Genomic DNA, 20168 nt, shown 5'->3' on the forward strand with positions numbered 1-20168 from the left:
TGTTGTGGCCCCACCCATAATAAAGAAACAGAATTTCTGGAGGATGAGGCCCAGAAATCAGGATTTTAAAAAGATTCCCAGGTGATTCTAATGTGCAGCCAAGGTTGAGAACCACTGCCATAATCTATCTCCCATGTATTTATCCTCCTAGAATCTATTCCCAGTTTAGGATTTAGAATTCTCCCTTTCTCCCAGCCCCCAACCCTTCTAGTTAAAAACAATCCCTCCCACGCCTGTCAGAGATATAAGCACATCCTGGAAGAAGCTAGGGTAGGGGCCTCATTAAATCAGTCATTAGATTGACCTGCCAGACCTGGAATTTGAACCTGATGAGTGAACTTGATGGGGAACACTGACTGGTTGTTTATCACCCTAAAGGAGAGAGAAACTTGCATTTGCTTTGCTTCAAGGTCTAGTCCATACTTATCTCCCCTGCTAGTTATCATATCATGTACAAGGGAACTCTAAAACATTTGAAAATTGCGTAAAAACATAAGGAATAATGTATAAATCACTTTGAAATCTTGTCACACTAAGACAACCAAGGTTAAGATCTTGGCATCTCTATTTCATGTTTCTCTTAGGAACATATATGCATCTATAGACTAATTTTAAATGGTATCATATAAGGGTTTTTTTTTTACATCTTGGAAACTTTTCATGCTTCCTTTGTTAGTGCCCCACTTTGTAAGTACTGTTATTAAATTTTTCCTCATTTTGTTCACTGAGAGTTGCTTCTTGGAATATTGCTTCCTCTTTCTCTATCTGATAACAGAATTGCTATGAGAATAAGGTTGTATCCCCACCACCTCACTACCTTACCAGTACAGCTCCAATATCCTCATTTTCCCCCAGTGGTACCCTTCTACACATGTATTCAGCATCATCCTAATCTGATGTTTTATATTCACCTGCATATGTTGTATGACATATATGTCTTTGTCCCTCAACAATATATAACACTGTTTTATATGTTTTCATCTTCATACAAATGGTCATACTTTATATATTTTCCTGGAACCTCTTTTTTTCACTCAATGTAGATATGAGTAACCCTAATTTATTCACTTTTGCTGTGTTGTATTATATGAATATATATCAAAATATTTATCTACTTCCCTGTCAAGGGATGTTTATATTGTTTTCAGCTTTTTGTTGTCCTGAGGTATGTTCTTTCCAAGTTGAGAGGCAGTATAGAATAGCAGGTTTGAAGATGGGTTCCAGTGTCAGGTTGCATGAATTTGACCTATGGCAGTCCACTTAGTAGCTAAGAAACCTTGACAAAGTTCTTTGATTCCTCTGTACCTAAGTTTCCCATTTTAAAATGGAGATAATTTATAGGAATATTGAGAAGAGTATTAGCTTGAAGCATATGTAATTGTAACTTTTGTAGATCAAAAGTAGTCAAATGTGAGCATTTCATATGGTGCAACCTAATAAATGAGTGAATACATAATATGTTTATAATCATATCTGTATGGTAGGACTCACTAAATGTTAACTGTGATGACAATAATGATAACAATAATGATGCTGACTCTTTGTGTATACAGTATGTGTGTCAGAGTTTCCCTGGTCTATATATCTAGAAATAGAACTGCTGGGTCACAGGATCTTTATAAAGTCAACCTTTATTTCTAAAATTTTCTCCAGAGTTTTCCTATCCAACTTGTTTTATCTTTTCATATATTTGGATCTTCTATAATATCTTTCAATAAAGTTTTATAATATTGTTCGTAAAAGTTACTAAGATTTTCTCCTCTCCCTGTTCCTTCTCTTCCTCTTTTTTTCTTTTCCTCTTCTATTTCTGTTTTCACCAACAAAATGCTTTTAAATTATACATTCTAGATATTGATTGCTTGCAAATAAGAATTCCATTGATTTTTTTTCTTTAATATTCCAGATTCAAAGGCTAATACCCTCTGATGTCAGGGGTAGATTCTGAGCATCTGTTTAGGTCCTGTGACTTCTTCTTGTTTCTGGAAAATGAGCAAGACTTTCCTGAGTCATTCAAATAATCAGATGTTGCCCTAGCCAGTTTGGCTTAGTGGATAGAGCATCAGCCTGCAGACGGAAGGGTCACAGATTTGATTCTGGTCAAGGGCATATGCCTGGGTTGCAGGCTGGGTCCAACATGCAGGAGGCAGCCAATCAATGATTCCCTCCCATCACTGATGTTTCTACCTCTATCTTCCTCTCCCTTCCTCTCTGAAATCAATAGAAAATATATTTAAAAAACAAACAAATAATCAGATGCCATCTTTGCTTTCATGGATCAGCAAATCTCTTTGCAAGTTCTCTCTTGGATTGTCACCCAGAGTTTTAGAGACCATTTCTTTGGCTGTCCTCTAGCTCACGGAGGAGAATAGCCTGTTCTAGCACTAGTACCCAGAGCCCCAGAGGAACCCTTAGCATTATTTGCTCGCAGCTTCCAACCCCTGTCCCAGCAACCACAAGTCGGAGGTTGGATGGAGCTCCCTCTTTCCTGCATCTCCCTCTTCTACTCTTCATTCTCCTCTCTCATCACAGGAACAAGAGATTCACTCTGCTGCGTAACATGAGATTTTTTTTTAAGGCCTAAGAACAAGGTTTTTCCTAAGAATAGACACATATTGAAAATGGCCTTAAAAATTAAACTAAAATTCCATTAGTTATGTGAGCAATGATCTGACCCAGAAATTTACTAGCAGTTGGGCAATACTAAGTTAATATAAGCAATTATTAGTGAAGAGTGTTATGAATAGTTTCAGGACAATGCATAGTAAACAATTGAATGTCAAATGACATAGTAAAAGAGAGAGCACCACAAAGAAAATTTCTGTTAGCAACACAGAGTGGAATATTTTTCCATTTACATTTGTAACATTCAAAAGACAAGATCTATTCAAAATGCAATCCTTTCTGTAGTCTCCTTATGCTATTGACTATACTTTCTTTCCTATTTAGATTTTCTACCTACATTTTTTTCCCTCTTTCCTGGACCTTTCCCATCAGCATTTAAATCTAATGTTATATTTGCCATTCTTAAAAAATAAAAGCAAAACTACTTCCTGAAGTGGTGTTTCTATCTCCACTTTTCAAAGCCAAATTTTTCAAAAGCATTGTTTAGAGTTTTCATCACCTCTTCCACTGTGGCTTACCACAGTCACCCACTCTGTACCAACATTGCATTTGCCAGGGTTCCTGCCGCCTTCCACTGGCGCCTTTGAGTCCTCACCTCCCCGAGCCTCTCATTATCTACTCCATCTCCACAGCAGCACGCTCCAGCTCGCCTCCTTCCTCTCTAGCTCTCCTCCTTCCTCTCCAGCCCACCCTCCTCCTCCATAGCCTTAGATAGTCTCTGCCTCCCTCTCCAGCCTCACAGTTCAGCACTTTCTTTTTTGTTCTAGATGCATGTCCTTTTAGTCCTTAGAACAGACCCTCTTTTCCATGTGCTATTCCCCCTTCTTAGAATGCTTTTCCCTAGTCTCGCCCATGGAAATGCCCACTCAGCTTAAATGCTACTTGCTCAGGAGGCCTTCTCTGACCTCTCAGCCTAGTTAGGTCAGTCTATTATACATTCTCTTGGCAGCAATAATTGTCCATATATACATAGACTACATATATATATATATATATATATATATATATATATATATATTCTACTATAATTTTGATGAAATAAATATTTACATAAGAATGTACTGGATGTTTAGTTCGCAGCTAAACTCTTAAGATCCAGAAAATCAAAAACTATAGCTTTCTTATTTATTGCCATATCTCTAGAATTAACATGTAGTTGGCATAGCCAAATATTTGTTAATTAAATACTTGGATAAAAAATTCTAAAATACAATCCCTACAGAAAAGGACATGTGATATGGAAACGAAAGTACCTTTGCCTGCTTACAAAAAGAGATCAGTGGAAGCTTTTCTGGGATTGAGAGCATCCTTGCTTTGAAAGCACATGGATCTTGACTCTGGAGAGCATCCCACAAATACGGGTGTAATTTGCCTGTGGGTCATACTGTTGATGTCCTCAAATATCTCAAACCTAAAGGGAGACTCTTATTCTAAAATTAGTTCTATTTTCTTGGGAGTACCACTTTTCCTGAAAAAAAATGGTAAGATCCCTTCTTATTTTTTGGAATAACAAATATTTTATAAAATCAAAACAAAGTCAATATCTATTTAATAGAACACTTACCAAAAGCTTTGTATGTGCTATCACTTATTGGTTATTTATGTCCTTTTTTATTGTATGTTCTGCTACCCCAGGAATCTATGGTAACTCTGAACTTGACTTCTAAATACCACAGCTTCCTGAGGGAACAGGCAGCCACACCTTTGCATGGGCCATTTCCACCTGGGCTGACAAAAAAACCCTGAGACTAGTCTTTAGGAAAATAATCAGCTCTGGGAAAGGAATATGTAACCTAATAGTTTCATTTTAAATAATTACACTTTATATATTTCTACGAAATAAAAAATGTTCTTGTATGTAGTCATTAGATAAGGATCATAATCCTCCTTGGTAATGTTCGATGCTTAATAACAGATGCATTGTAGCTCTGGTAAATGGCTTGTAAGATGTTACAATTAATTCTATAGATAATATAATAATATGATATTCAAAACAAGTATGCAATGACAAAAGGGTGAGAACAATGAAAATGCAGTATGAGATCTCGAAGGAAACATTATAAATATGGATTTGAACCACAGATATACAGGCATTTTTATTCATTTTTGTATCCCTACACCACTAATATAAATGTCAGAGGCTCCATGTCCTATATTATGATTACTGCTGGTATTGTCTCCTGTTTGCCTGAAGAATTTGAAAGCCACTGTATTTACTCTGCTTCAAAGCACCTACCTCACAGTGAGTGGGTGAGCTGCATTAATTGAGGTGGTGGTGGGGGGTGCCTGTGATAAGTTATGGCTCCTCAGCTCTGCACTGTAGATCAGATTCACATTTTATAAGCCTTAGGAAAGTGTTGTTGAGCCAACTTCTTACACAATTATTCAGCAGCAAAACATAATATCTTTATAATATCAGCCACCTCTCTCTCTTTCCCCATCTCTACTTCTTCCCTCCCTATCTATCTTCCTACTATCTTATCTTATCTCTCTCTATATATATGTATATATATATGTATATATATACACATATATATATATATATATCTACCATCTATCACCTAACCTACTTATATCTCTGTATCTATGTATCTATCTATGTATCTATCATCTACCTATCTTTCTAAGTATCATTAATCTATCTGTCTAATCTCTGCATCCTCTGTCTCCCTCTGTCTATCTACCATCTATCATCTAACCTACTTATATCTCTGTATCTATGTATCTATGTATCTATCATCTACCTATCTTTCTAAGTATCATTAATCTATCTGTATAATCTCTGCATCCTCTGTCTCCCTCTGTCTGTTCCTCCCTCCGAACTCTCCCTAATGTATTGTATCCATTTTTATTACTCATCTGCACCAGCATCATCCAACAGAATTTTCTGTGACACTGGCATCTGCACCATCGATTCCATCACCACTAGTCACACTTGAGCTACTGGGCTATTTCAAGCTATTCAGCACTTGAAATGCAGCCAGTGGGACTGAGAAAGTGAATTTGAACTATTTAATTTTAACTAATTTAAATTTATATTTAACCAGCCACATATGGCTAGTGGCTAAGATACAAATATGAACAAAATGCAACCTTGACCTTTGAATATCACATTCCATAGTACTTGTATTCATGACAGTCTACACTGGATATCTGGAGGTTTATTGAGTTGGAAAGTATAATATTCCTCATCAGACATGAGTTCAACAAACTGAAAACATAGTTAAAAGTTAGGGTAGAAAAAGAAAACTTATATGTGCATAAATTGCTTGAGACTCAAAGTAACCAAAATTGAATTGCCAGCAAGCATATTAAACAGCAAAATAGAGTAAGTTTTTGATCAAGACATTTATTTTTCCCCATTGTTCTAGATCCTTCTCAAAATACTTTTATGGGAAGAGCTCAGAATGTGTTCTAGGTGGGAATCTTTTACCATCTAACTATGCAACATTGAACAACTTGGATTATTCTCTCTGAGCCTTGTGTCCCCTGCCTGAAGACAAGGTATGGGGCAATGATCTATAAGCACCTACTGCTATAAAACTGCAGAAGTCAAACTCTTCAATATTTTTCCCATGACATCTTTAATACACAGCTTGCTTGTATTTTAAATATTAATATAAAGATGTGCAAAAAATAGATAAATTACCTCTATGTCTTAGTCTTTGCAGTATTTTTATTGCAAATGCTAAACACAATCTCAGATTCTAGAGAGAGAGGGTAAAGCAGATGGAGACAGAGAGAGAAAACCTAAACTAAAACTATAATTAATTTTTAATTTTATTCAACTCCTTTTTTTTTTTGCCAGAAAGGCAGTTTTCAAGTATAACTATGTGTGTTGAGAAATCATAGTTTTTCATCATTCAAATAAAATTCCTAAAGGAGTATGAGATCGCTATGCCTTTATTGGTTCACAGGCATTCTCTTTATAACTCCTACTGAGAAGATGGCCTTTTGAGAATGTGCTATGAGTGTTTTCTAGAGCAGAATATCTTTAAAGACACTTTTTGTGTCTACTACATCTATCTTGCTTTCTTAGAAAATTTTTCATAAATATTGAGGAACTGACGTCTGGTGAGGTGGTACAACTCTTGTTTAGAAAGCTCTAACATGTTTATTTAATAAAGCACTGTGGCTTGGAATTGGTGCAGCTCAAAACTTGTTGCTTTCTTATAATTTTGAATAATTGTGCTAATTTTCTTTTCCCCAGTCATTAAATTCATCAAGGAATTTTTATTTATTCTCTACCAACTTTCAGGAAGAATTTATGGCGGGCATTCAACACATTCAGTAATTGTGACAGTCACTTTTGTAGATGAAAAGCCTGATTTGATTATTCCTGCATAGAAAAGAGGTTTAGTCAATTTTCCATAACCATACTAATGGGTGAAAACAATGGAGCAGATAATTTAAGGCGCCAAATGGACCAAAATCCATTTCGTTTTTGACTTTGGAATATGCTTTAACATTTCCCTTTGAAAGTAGGCATGATTGGTAACTAACCACTTGATCTCCATGATGAAAGCAGACATGTGGGAGGTCAATCAGGAGCAGCGACGATGCCTGGTTCAGACCTGTCTCCTTCTCCTCAGGATTCTAACCTTCCTCCCATCCACCGATTCTCCGCTGAAAATGGGATGCATCCCTTACCATACTGATGAGAGACAGGAGCCTGGAGCAGAATTTCCTTATCTCTAAGTTTCTGGCTCAGCCCTTTCCTGGGACAGAGAGGCGGTGAAGTGTTCTGCTTTAGACCGTGTCTCCCAGTGTCTGCTGGAAGAGAAGATTTCATTACTCATGGCAGAAGGAAGGCCCGTGTGATTCTGCATGTGCACTACTTTAGAATCAACTGAAGAATCCTCTTTGCCACAGTTAGTTTCCACTTAAATATTCCTGTCACTGTATTTCACGATGCGGGGCTTCCGCTCTTTCTTTCTCAGCCTGTTGTAGGGGATGACCACTGTTGTAGGCGATTCACAGACTCTACAGAGGATGGTACTAGTGCGCTGAAGCAATTCACACACACCTACACATTTATGAATATTTCGTTAATACAAATTTTTGTTTTTATTTTGCCTATAACAATCAAAATTGTATTCACAATAATAAGTATTTAAATAAAACAAAAATCATGCTTTTTATCATTTTTGGTGGATGTGAATTTCAGAAGTGTCAACACATGTTACAGGTCTACTAAAAAGTAAACTGTTGTTGTGATGGCATAAATATACCCATATGCAACTTTCTTAAAGGACTATTTCTTGCCTAGAAATAGGTATCAAAAGTGACCCTTTAATGACTATTCATCTCTAACTTTGTGGAGAAAAGAAAATTATAAGTTGTTTATTGTTGTCCTTCTTTAGTATTGATACATATTGATACAAATATTTCAGATTTGCCCCAAAATCTTTTCCTTGTAGAAGTCAATAATCAATAATCCTCTAATAACCTAGAATGATTACAACTTAATACATAAATTTCACTTAACATTCAGTGACAAAATATTAAGGTGTGTGTTTAAGCAATTTCTAAATTCATAAATCAGATTGCCACTTATTCTTTGCAAGATAATTGATTATAATATATTTTCCGTTGGATTTTGCTTATGATATGCCATTTGAACATGAAAAAAATGTCACAATACTCTCAGCTGTGTCCCTTAATGTTAATTTCCATTTTATTCATAATATCCCTGGGTCTCTTTACCTTATGTATCATTTAACAGTGATGTTATCATTTTTTAAATATTAAAGAAAATAAGGAGAGTTGCCTGGCTGGCATGGCTTGGTGATTGAGTATCAACCTATAAACCAGGAGATTATGGTTTGATTCCTGGTCAGGGCACATGCCTGAGTCGCGGGCTCGATCCCCACTGGGAGCATGCAGGAGGCAGCCAATCAATGATTCCTTTTCATCATTGATGTTTCTATCTCCCTCACCCTCTCCCTTCATCTTTGAAAAAATAAATAAATAAATATATATATATATATATATATATATATAGAGAGAGAGAGAGAGAGAGAGAGAGAGAGAGAAAGAGAGAGTGTTAAATGGCAACTCACACAAAAGATCTAATAATAACTTCTTTTTTATTCTTAGAACAGAACCAAATCTTGATAACATATTTTTAAAATAGATTAAGAGGCAACATTAAGTATAGTATAATATTTACATATTAATTATTTTAAATTAATTATATCAGACAAGCATGACCAAGCAACTAATGATTATTTGTAATCAATATCTATTAATAGTTACTGTATGTTCATTATGAATTTGGGCATGATGAACATGGAAGAAACATAGTTTGTGTTTATACTGTTCACAAGTATAAATGAATAGTCATACACAAGAGGACCTATTTTTGGATGAAGGACACACTGTTCATTAATCTATTGCATTTGCCTTTACAATGTATTATATTGAAATTCAGGCAAGAATGAATAGGGGGTTGACTTCTAAGTAATTTGTAGAATTTTAAGTGTTTCCCAAAGTCTGTTGAGGCAAATGAAAGACTCTGCAAGAGAAATAATACTGGTTTTGATTTGGAATTGGAAAAATAATATTCTATATAAACAGAAAGGGCGAATAACAGAATAATTAATCACATGTGAAAAGACTAGCATAAGGTCAATAATTATCTAATGTGATTTTGAGCATTTTAGTTTTGACCTTGGTAAGATTAAATTCTATGACTTTTCCAAAAATCTGGTTTCAATCTGTATAACTGTTAGACTGCATCTGATTCAGTAATAAAATTAATCATGAGAATAGTAGAGTATAACTAGTATTGTTTAAAACACTTATAACTTAGTTGTGAGTGTTTTATTGTAAAATAAAATAGAAACATTGTATATAACAAGGTTTTCCAAAATCCTCTATAAATGCAGCAAAAATAAGGTGTTCAAATTATAAAAATTAGAACTAAAATAAATACATCTTCATTGCAAATATCATATTATATAATAGTTGTACTTGTGCCTCCTCTCTCTTATTTATCTTTATATTTCCAACCTGACTCATTACTGTCCTTCAATATATATGGGCTAATCACATAAAAATATCTGTGGATGTAGCTGAAAATAAACTGAATAGAAACTTGAGGAGTTCAGGAAACAGAACTCTTCACTAAGGGATGAAGGTTTCTTTTTGGAAAATGATGTACTTGAGTTGGGCATTGAAGAGCCAATACATAATGACAAGGGAAACAATAATAATTAGTTTTCCAAACTTTGGCTTTTTGCTTCTAGAAAACTATTTCAATATATTTCCACAGGAATATAAACCTCAAACACTATCTTCCACTAGACAAATCTATTTTCAGCAAATAAACAGGCATTTAAATTCTAAAAGGAAAAAAATATAATTATGGAATTTTGATCATAGAGATGAGTAGAGAACACATTTTGAACACAGCCTCAATGAAGAATTAGAGAAAAATAATAACTTCCAGCTAAACATAAATTCATTTTCAGAATATTACAGAGCCAGTTCTTGCTTATCAGTCAATCCACTCAAAAATCAGAAAGGAAGAAGCAGAGAAATTGATATTTGTAGATCATCTCATCTATTATCTCATTTAATCCTGACAGTAATTATAGGTTATTTTGTACCCATTTAAAGGCTCAGAAACGTTAATTTGCTCAGAATAACCTAAGTGGTAGATCAGAAATGTAAGCCCAGAAATAAGAATCCACAGTCAAGACCTTTTTTGCTGCAATATTTAGCATTAGAAGACAGAATAGAGCTTGATAAATATTGAAAAAGTTTTGTTTATATATTCTGAGAAACTAATTAAAATTATGCTTATCTTTAATGAATAGCTTCAAAGTAAGATAAGTTAACCATGTGGAATAAGTTAGGTAAATTCAGGAAAAAAAAAATGAAAAGTTGAGAGAACTTGTAGATGTTAAATTTTAAGTGTAATTATCATTTCAATTATCTTTAAATTTGTATTTAAAATAGAATTATTTTTATTAATATACTTGTTCACTCAATCCCAGGAAAAACACAGCGCCGGTAACTAACTATTACACAGCCAGCTCAGGGCAGTGAACTTACACTGGACAGAGAGGCCCTATAGCCTCAGAGGCCAACCCCAGAACACTGCCACCCAGAGGCTGACCCAGAAACTGACTCTTTGCTAACCACAAAATAAGGCAGTCTGGGAAACAAATGTGGCTTGCTTTAAAATAAGGACTGTGGTTTACAACACAGAGGAACAGTGTATCGCAGGGAAACTCAACACTCTCCTGAATACCTGGCAGGTCTAAGGCGAGCCACACTGAAGAATAGAAGAACCGAAGGACTTTCACTACTGCAATTTTTTTTTCTTTTTTTTTCACCTTTTAACTAAGAAATCAATTTTTTTTTCTTTTTTTTTTCTTCTTTTTTTCTTCTTTTTCCATCACCTGATTTTACCCTTTTAATTACTACCTTCTTATTTTTAACCAGTATTATTACTGCTACCATTTTACCATTTATTTTAAAGTGCCATTTTATTTTCTCTTTATTTTATTTTGGGATTAGTGTTCTCCATTCTATTTTCATCGTTATATTATTGGTTGTTTCTAGTTTGCATTCATCTCCAGGGAGCTGTTGCTGGAATTTGTTGGGATTAATGGCTGTTCTATAGGAGTATTCTCCTCATATAAAAAAGTCTCTTCGCCTCTTCCACTTCATTCTCTCTTTTCGCTCTTTTTTTTTTTTCCTTTCTTTTCTCGCTTTTATTTTCCCCCCTCCTTTTTCCCAATTTCATTTTTGCACTCCTTTTTTTGGTCCCTACTTTTCTTTTCTTTTTTCTCTTTTCTCTTTTTCTCTCCCTTCTTCCTTATCCCCTAATTATCTTAATTCAGGTGGTCACCTTTATTTGGGGTTATTAATATCGTGAATATATTTGTGTATAGTGCCTGGTACGTGGTGCCTTGTTGTGTTGTATTTTGTGCCTTTAAATCAACGCAGCAGATCCAAGCAACAGCAACCTCCTGAACACCACACCCTCTGCTGAGGAACAGCAGCTGTACGTGAAACCTCACCCCACCAGCCAGAAGAGCCACCACAGCTGTGAACAGCACCCACCAGAGGAGCTGCTGCCAACTGAAGAGCAGCTGCTACCGCAACCGCCCAAAAAGCAACCACAGACCAAGGAGTCACTGCCACCAAGGGAGCAACCACTGAACGACTCAACATCTAGATATGTCAGTGAGATCAAACATGGGTAGACAAAGAAACCCCCAAAGGAAAGAGAAGGAGGACTCTCCAGAAAAGCAGCTAAGTAATACAGAGGCATGCAACATGACAGAAAAAGAATTCAGAATAAGGGTCCTAGAGTGCATAAACCGGATGGAGGAAAAAATCGACAACCTCTGCAAGAAGCAAGAAGAAACAGATGAAAAAATCGATAACATATGGAAGAAGCTAGAAGAAACAGATGAAAAAATCAACAACTTAAGTAAGACCCAAAAAGAAATGAAGAGTGATATAGCTGCAATGAAAAACTCCATTGAAAGTATCAACAGTAGACTAGGAGAAGCGGAGGACCGAATTAGTGAATTAGAAGACAAGGAAGCAAAACACACCCAAAATGTACTGCAATTGGAGAAAAAAATTAAAAGACGGAGGAGAGCCTAAGGGAGCTTTGGGACAACATGAAACGAAACAACATACGAATAATAGGGGTACCAGAACAACAGAAGGATGAACAAGGATTAGAAAACCTATTCGAAGAAATAATATCAGAAAACTTCCCTGAGGTGGGGAAGAAAAAAGTCACACAAGCCCAGAGAGTCCCAAACAAGGTGAACCCGAAAAGACCCACACCAAGACACATCATAATTACCATGGCAAATGTTCAGGACAAAGAGAGAATCTTACAGGCTGCAAGAGAGAGACGGAAAGTTACATACAAGGGATCTCCCATTAGATTGTCAAATGATTTCTCAACAGAAACACATCAGGCCAGAAAAGAATGGACGGAAATTTACAAAGTGATGCAAAGCAAAGGACTGAATCCAAGAATACTCTATCCAGCAAGGCTATCATTCAAACTTGAAGGGGAAATAAAAAGCTTCACAGACAAAAAAAGGCTAAGGGAGTTTATCACCACCAAGCCAGCAATGCAAGGAATGCTAAAGGGACTGGTATAAAAAGAAGAAATAAAAAGCTCAGAAAGAAAACAGCCACACAAAAACAGAAATGGCTACAAACAAGTACCTTTCAATAATAACTTTAAACGTAAATGGGCTAAATGCTCCAAACAAAAGACATCGAGTGGCTGAATGGATAAAAAAACATGACCCATACATCTACTGTCTACAAGAAACCCACCTCATTAGAAGGGACTCACACAGACTGAAAGTGAAAGGATGGAAAAATATCTTTCAGGCAAATGGAAAGGAAAAGAAAGCTGGGGTAGCAATACTTATATCGGACAAAATAGACCTCAAAGTGAAGGCCATAACAAGAGATAAGGAAGGCCACTTCATAATACTAAAGGGATCAATACAACAAGAAGATATAACCCTGGTAAACGTATATGCACCCAATGCAGGAGCACCCAAATTCATAAAAAAACTCCTGGAAGATATCAAAGGAGACATCGACAACAATACAATCATAGTAGGGGACTTTAATACACCACTGACAGCACTGGATAAGTCCTCTAGACAAATAATCAGCAAAGATACAGCAATCCTAAATGACTCACTAGATCAGATGGACTTAATAGACATCTTCAGAACACTTCACCCCAATGCCACGGAATATACATTCTACTCAAGTGCTCATAACACATATTCAAAAATAGACCATATATTGGGTCACAAGCAAAGTATCCCCAAATTCAAGAAGATTGAAATCGTAAAAAGCATCTTCGCAGACCACGATGGCATAATATTAGAAATAAACTACAATAAAAACAACCCAAAATACTCAAACACCTGGAAGCTGAATAGCATGCTATTAAATATTGATTGGGTTACCAATGAAATCAAAGAAGAAATTCGAAACATCCTGGAAACTAATGACAATGAAAACACAACAATCCAAAACCTATGGGACACAATGAAAGCAGTCCTGAGAGGGAAGTTTATAGCTCTACAGGCCTATCTCAACAAACAAGAAAAAATGGTAGTAAATCATCTAACTCTACAACTCAAAGAATTAGAAAGAGAGCAACAAGAAAACCCCAGAGTGAGCAGAAGGAAGGAGATAATAAAGATTAGAGCAGAAATAAATGACATAGAGGCCAAAAAAACAATACAGAAAATCAATGAAACCAAGAGCTGGTTCTTTGAAAGGATAAACAAGATTGACAAACCTCTAGCCAGACTCACCAAGAAGCAAAGAGAGAGGACCCAAATAAACAACATCAGAAACGATAGAGGCGAAATAACAACAGACCCTACAGAAATACAAATGATTGTTAAAAAATACTATGGACAGCTCTACTCCAACAAACTAGACAACCTGGAGGAAATGGACAAATTCCTAGAAAAATACAACATTCCAAAACTCAATCAGGAAGAATCTAAAAATCTCAACAAGCCAATAACTATGGAAGAAATTGAAGCAGTCATCAAAAAGCTTCCATCAAACAAAAGCCCAGGACCAGACGGCTTCACAGGGGAGTTTTACCAAACATTCAAGGAAGAACTAAAACCTATCCTCCTCAGACCACTAATATACTTGTTCACTAAATGCATACTAAATATTCCCTGTGTTTCACATCCTGTGTGTGTTAAGGGTTGGATGTGCAATAGTGAAGGACATCATTTATGCCCGTAAGAAGTTCATAATTTAGGACTTTTATATTTTTAAATTTTGCTTAATGGGAAAGTTGTTGCTATGGGGATCAGGACAAGACAAATGTGAATAGATTTAAGAGCATGGTGTGATTCTAAAGTAAGAAGATATTTCCATAAGTCACACAGGAACATTATCTCATTACCTTCTAATCACACTGGGTGCCTAATGATTTATTTTAATTTGTTTCTGCTAATACGTTCTCCCACAAACTCCTATTTTCACCTCGCTTTTCCTACTATTGCTTGGGCTCTACCTGTCGTTCAATTTTTTTATACTTCCTGGGCTCCTGTTTGGTTTTGTGAAACATTTTCAGTAGCTTTCCTAGGTCAGCTCCACTGGCCCTTTCAAACATGAATGCATTCTTTTGCAAAGCCTCACCAGCATTGAGAATTCCTCAAGAGTGTGCACAGGTTTTACTACTAACAATAAGTATAAAATCAGCCAGGATTGGGCGAATATGCATGAACAGAAAAGGCCATCCCTCATAAACACATTTTAATAAAAAAGTATTTGAACTTGATTTAAAAAGTATTGTTCATTTTTTTTAAGTCCACCAACACAGGATGCGTTGCCGTAAGTTTGTGGTAATACACCTTATTGTAATTGAGATGAACTCCTATCTGTTGTGGTTAACCTTTTTATTTTAATTGCAAAATGCAGAAACTGAAGAAAGAGAAGAGAAGGAGGGAACCCATTATCTTATATTGAACAAGAACAGTGCCTTTCTAGAAGAGATTTCTTTGCTGGGGAATAGCGCATTAAATCTGCATTTATTTCTATCCAACAGCGTCCAAAAGAGGTGTTTCATTGACTTCAACTCACCAAGTAATTCTGTTGGTCTGGGATCACTTGTTCCCAGAGCCTTCCTCCATTTTGGCCATCTATTCTCTCTCTCTCTCTCTCTCTCTCTCTCTCTCTCTCTCTCTCTCTATATATATATATATATATATATATATATATATATATATATATATATAGTATCAGGAACCATAGTTGTTTAACACAAATCCACCCACATAACTAGAAAAGCACTCAGCATACATTTTCCAATAAATTTGGGATTTTTTTCTATCTTTGTAGACAACTCTTCGTTATTATCTCACAAATGTCTAATGCCATACATAAAGTATACTTTACAATTTGAGATCAGTACATCTCACCTTTTAATATTTTTCTATGTGCCAAGGAACTTTTAATGACAGAGAGATAAAGTCATAAAATAAAAAGCAAACATTATCTTTCATTTTCTCTGGTTTTTAAGCCTTTCTTATGCAATGATAACGTGGTCCCTTTCTCTGACCAAAGTTATACAAAACCCACTCACACAAACACAGACACTGAGTCATAGAAGCATGCTACAGCCTCAGTCCTAATTTTCTCTGGCTTTACATTGACTTGAACAGCTATTATCCACCTCTGATGCAAAGGACCATAATTTTTTTCACTAGAGTTTTATATTATTGCAATAAACAGATCTGCAGACCACTTATCTCCACCTATCCCTGATTCTACTGAGAAAAGAAAAAATATGAATTAGGTGAAGAATGGACGTACCTTTAACAAGAAATAGAATTACTTTTGATAAAATATAATAAGAAAGCCTGTTTTTTCCTCACATTTCACAAATTAAATATTCATGATAGAAATGTAAGGATAAACTATTATAACATTAATAAAATAAGTGATCAGCTCCTAAAACCTAGGAGATTCTCATGGAGCCCTATGAACCATTGTTTTAGGGAAGCTATTGCTAGGCATTTTGTTTCCTGTTAACTTGTTATTGTTTATGCCTTTGTCTATGGCCAAAATTTTCTGATCCACTCTTTTATCAAAACTTTTTATAACATATTTTTAATAAAGGTGCACAAAGGAATTTCATACTTCAATTGCATGTTCAGATTTTAGATATATATTTAAAAACTAATAAATTTAAAAAAGATTTCAAGGGATTTGGAAAAAGAGAGTCAATTTATAAATGAATATATTTTACTTCATTAGTAAGCAAAACGCAATAGTCTTTCTAATCTACATAGTATTATCCACAAAGATGATTGCTTTCATTTTCTATTTAGCAGAGGCTCTTAGTTTTCATTTTCTAATATTAATCTTTTTCATCAAGGTCAAGTTACTTTCATTTGACTTTAGGCTCTTTATCCTTTTAAGATAAATGATAGTTTTAGTAAACTGTCTGATTCACTCTTAAGTATTCTATATTTCAGACTGAACCTTTTCTAAGCTAGGAGTCTGAGAAGGGAGGTTCATATATAATGAGATACTGGAAGAAGAAATGACCAGTGTTAACTAAGAAATGCCTAGTTGTGGGAAAGAAATATAAAAAAACAAAGAGAACAATTAAAATTTTAAAGTAGACATATGGGATCTAGTTGAAAGAACTGATATATTATCTGGTGAGAAAAGAGCTGAACTTGAACTTGTATAAACAAAGATTTCAAATTATGTTTTCCTTTCCCCCGCCCCTTTGAAATAATGGGGGAGGAGGGTGGAGAGATAGGCATTTTCTGTTGAGATAGAAAGTGAATAGAAGCCTTCATTCTGTGAGAGTGCATCAGTTACGAATCTCTTGCAGGTAATGATAAACTCAAATTGTCTTAAACAATGAAGGAAAGTCACTGGCTCAGAAAATTTGGTCAAGCGGCACAATGACATTACCAAAGACAGATTTCTACCAGCTGTTCTCTCTCTGTCTTCTACAGTTTTATTTTCATCCAAAACTGGCTTTAGTTTTAATCTAAACCTCTCCTTCTGGTCAAAAGATGGAGTCCAGCTGCTAGCAGGAGAGACATGCTAACTTAATTATACTCAGTCGGAAGAAAGATTATCTCTTCCAGTGTACTTCTTGGGAAAACAACCCAGAGCTTATTTCCAAAATGTCTGCAGAAAATGTCTCTACAGTTAGCATTTGCCCAAACTGTGTTATGATTCTGATAAAAGGGCGGGGTGGTCAGCTTCCACAAAATGGTTGTGCTTCATGGACAGGGACGTACAGACAACTGGGATGCAGTTAGAAAGATGGAAGGTGAAGGGGTTGCTGAGCAAACCAATTTGGCAAATAAACTCACAGGAGGTATTTTCTTTTGCCATAGCTATGAGATTCATCCTAGCTTTTGCTACTATCCCTGGGACCTCATGTAGAATGGGGAAAACACTGTCACGTAAAGGTCTTTCAAAGCAAGCTCCTGCCTTGAGAGAGAATGGTAACTCATCTTACGGTCAAGGAGTCCAATATCTTTAAAGATAAGTTCCTTCTCCTCTCCATTATTTCTTTCTCCTCCTTCCTACTCAACCTTCACTTCAGCACATACATACCTACAAATGATAGGAGCACAAATCAAAAGTATTAGGGCTAGCCTGGCATGGTGACTCCGAATCCACCCAATTGCTTTGATATTCTTTTTCATCTTTTCTTTCCTGTCTGCTTTCTCTACTTTTTGATCGTGTCTTTTATTCTTCTATATCTTCATGAGTTTGCAACATTTTGGAAAACCATATACTTCAGGATTGATTGTTTCAAAGCAGTATCTAAACATTTAGAGAAAATTAACAGGTAACCTATGCTTTACTAAGAAAAGTTCTTTGAATTATATAAAATGAATTCTAGAAAAATGTTTTATTTATTTGCTAAAAACATTAATTATTTGTTCTGTGAGAGACATTTTCATTTACAAAATATAAGAACTTCTCTGTGTTAAAATACACACACACACACATTTGTAAAAGGAATTTGAGAAACATATAGAAGATAGGTTGGTAGATTGTAGCAAAACGCCTTTGAGCTTTTATAATATAGTTTACTGTACACTCCAGATATTCCATAATTTTTTCATGGTTAGATAGCAAACAGTGCCAAATAGAAGCCTTTACAGGGACCAAAGGTTTTACTTTTCCAAGGTTCTATGTTCAAACCTTTTCCTCACTGTGCTGGAGGACTTTTTTTAACTTTCTGGTACCCAACATCTGATGCCCTTCTTTTCTCAGAAGACTCTCTGATTATGAGGTTAAGAGAACGAAATGTCACGTCTTGGAATCAAGGGAGTCAGTAGAACACATGGACGAGACTCTGACAAATGCAGATTCTGTTCCAGACTTTCTTTGAATCTTAGGGGAGTGATAACTAATGTTCACATACTTCTTATGCTTCAGGCCATGCTTTAAATGTTTTACTAATTTCATCTGTAACACTTTATGACGTAGAGGCTCTTATTTCCCACATTTTACAGGTGCAGAAGCTGAAGCCCAAAGAGGAAGGCCCAGTAATCCAGTATGAATGGCAAGCAGCTTTGAGAATCCACTGAAATGATGGGCACTAGGATTCAAGTGTAGGTGCACTTCCGCTTCCAGCCATGCTGGAGTGGACGTCTCTGTAAACAGCTCTGAACTTGGACAAAACACATGAGCACATGGTTCTCAGGTCAAGGGCAGGGAAAGAATGTGGTTTCTGAGAGAAGGGAATGCAGCAGGTGAGCCCTCCCCCAACGCCAGCTTTCATCCTGGAACAGTTTGCTGACATCACTGCAAACAGAGAGCTGGAGCCAACACAGAGAATGGGGCTCTAAATAACCCTAAATGGAAGTGTAGGGCTTGCTCTTTATCATCCTCACTCTTATTAATATGCTATTTGAGTTTTAGCATGTTTTTCCCCACATGTGACAGTCTCCTGGTTTGATAAGCTTACCTAGCTTACTGTGCAAGTCTTCATTAGTGCTGTGACCACTGCATATTGGTTGATTGAGAGCTTTGTTCCTTTTGAAGACCAACTTCATTTATAATAAGTGACTTTTGAAAAAATAAGTTGGCTTTTTATAGCATTTTTAGATTCCACTTTGCTTTAGTAGAGTTTTTTAGGGTACAAAAACCAGGCATGCACATATATGGCATTCCCAAACTACCTTTTTGTTCATAAAAGCTAAAAGAAGTCACAGCCCAGCCAGTGATGGCGAACCTTTTGAGCTTGGCGTGTCAGCATTGTGAAAAACCCTAACTTAACTCTGGTGCCATGTCACATATAGACATTTTTTGATATTTGCAACCATAGTAAAACAAAGATTTATATTTTTGATATTTATTTTATATATTTAAATGCCCATTTAACAAAGAAAAATCAACCAAAAAAATGAGTTCGCATGTCAGAGGTGACATGCGTGTCATAGGTTCGCCATCACTGCCCTAGACAATGTATTGAAAATACTGATTTTTAAAGTAAAATAATGTCAGGAATATTACTCAGTACCTCGTTAATTTCAAATTAAACTGAGATCTAATCAAACAATAAAGTTCTTTATTAAATTCTTTGGAGACAAGTGTCTAACCTACTAAATGTCTTTAAAATGTTGATTTTTAAATTTTGTTTTATTATTTTAAATTTATCTTTATTGTTGACAGTATTATAGATGTCTCCCCATAACCCAGTGGTTCTCAACCTTGGCTGCACATTAGAATCACCTGGGAATCTTTTTAAAATCCTGATTTCTGGGCCTCATCCTCCAGAAATTCTGTTTCTTTGTTATGGGGTGGGGCCACAACATTAGTAACAAAGAAACAGAATTTCTGGATTTTAAAAAGATTCCCAGGTGATTCTAATGTGCAGCCAAGGTTGAGAGCCACTGCCATAACCCATTGACCCCTCCACCCTGCACTTGCCCCCCAACCCAGGCCTTCACCAACCAGTGTCTGCGTCCATGGATTATGCATATATGCATATAAATTCTTTGGTTAAAAAGTTA

Source organism: Myotis myotis, unplaced genomic scaffold (assembly GCF_014108235.1).
Source record: "Myotis myotis isolate mMyoMyo1 unplaced genomic scaffold, mMyoMyo1.p scaffold_m19_p_3, whole genome shotgun sequence".
NCBI classification, from domain to species: domain Eukaryota; kingdom Metazoa; phylum Chordata; class Mammalia; order Chiroptera; family Vespertilionidae; genus Myotis; species Myotis myotis.